At 40.0% G+C, this 988-nt stretch overlaps 1 non-coding gene across 1 annotated transcript; it reads right to left on the reverse strand.

Annotated features, from left to right (window-relative positions):
• Positions 1 to 262: 262 nt before the first annotated feature.
• LOC148544056 (small nucleolar RNA R71) lies at positions 263 to 370 on the reverse strand. Its single transcript, XR_015900567.1, has one exon. It is a non-coding gene; the product is annotated as a small nucleolar RNA R71 (small nucleolar RNA).
• Positions 371 to 988: the final 618 nt, after the last annotated feature.

The following is a 988-nucleotide window of genomic DNA, read 5'->3' on the forward strand; positions in this document are numbered from 1 at the left end:
TTCTCTGATGCAGCAGAACTGCAAGTTTCATGGACTTCCATCTGAAGATTCTTTTCAGTTCTTAACTAAATTCTTGCAGATTTGTGATACTGTTAAGACTAATGGAGTAGATCCTGAAGTCTACAGGCTCATGCTTTTCCCTTTTGCTGTAAGAGACAGAGCTAGAGTGTGGTTGGACTCTCAACCCAAAGACAGCCTGAACTCTTGGGATAAGCTGGTCACGGCTTTCTTAGCCAAGTTCTTTCCTCCTCAAAAGCTGAGCAAGCTTAGAGTGGATGTTCAAACCTTCAAACAGAAAGAAGGTGAATCCTTCTATGAAGCTTGGGAAAGATACAAGCAGCTGACCAAAAAGTGTCCTTCTGACATGCTTTCAGAATGGACCATCCTGGATATATTCTATGATGGTTTATCTGAGCTATCAAAGATGTCATTAGATACTTCTGCAGGTGGATCCATTCACCTAAAGAAAATGCCTGCAGAAGCTCAAGAACTCATTGACATAGTCGCTAATAACCAGTTCATGTACACTTCTGAAAGGAATCCTGTGAATAATGGGACGCCCATGAAGAAGGGAGTTCTTGAAATTGATACTCTGAATGCCATATTAGCTCAGAATAAAATATTGACTCAGCAAGTCAATATGATTTCTCAGAGTCTGAATGGAATGCAAGCTGCAGCCAACAGTACTCAAGAGGCATCTTCTAAAGAAGAAGCTTATGATCCTGAGAACCCTGCAATAGCAGAGGTAAATTATATGGGTGAACCTTATGGAAACACATATAATCCATCATGAAGAAATCACCCAAATCTCTCATGGAAGGATCAACAAAAGCCTCAACAAGGCTTTAATAATGGTGGAAGAAATAGGTTTAACAATAGTAAACCTTTTCCATCATCCACTCAGCAACAGACAGAGAATTCTGGACAAAATACTTCTAATTTAGCAAACTTAGTCTCTGATCTGTCCAAGGCCACTGTAAGTTTCATG

This window comes from Arachis ipaensis, chromosome B9, assembly GCF_059453495.1.
Source record: "Arachis ipaensis isolate K30076 ecotype BB chromosome B9, ASM5945349v1, whole genome shotgun sequence".
NCBI lineage: Eukaryota > Viridiplantae > Streptophyta > Magnoliopsida > Fabales > Fabaceae > Arachis > Arachis ipaensis.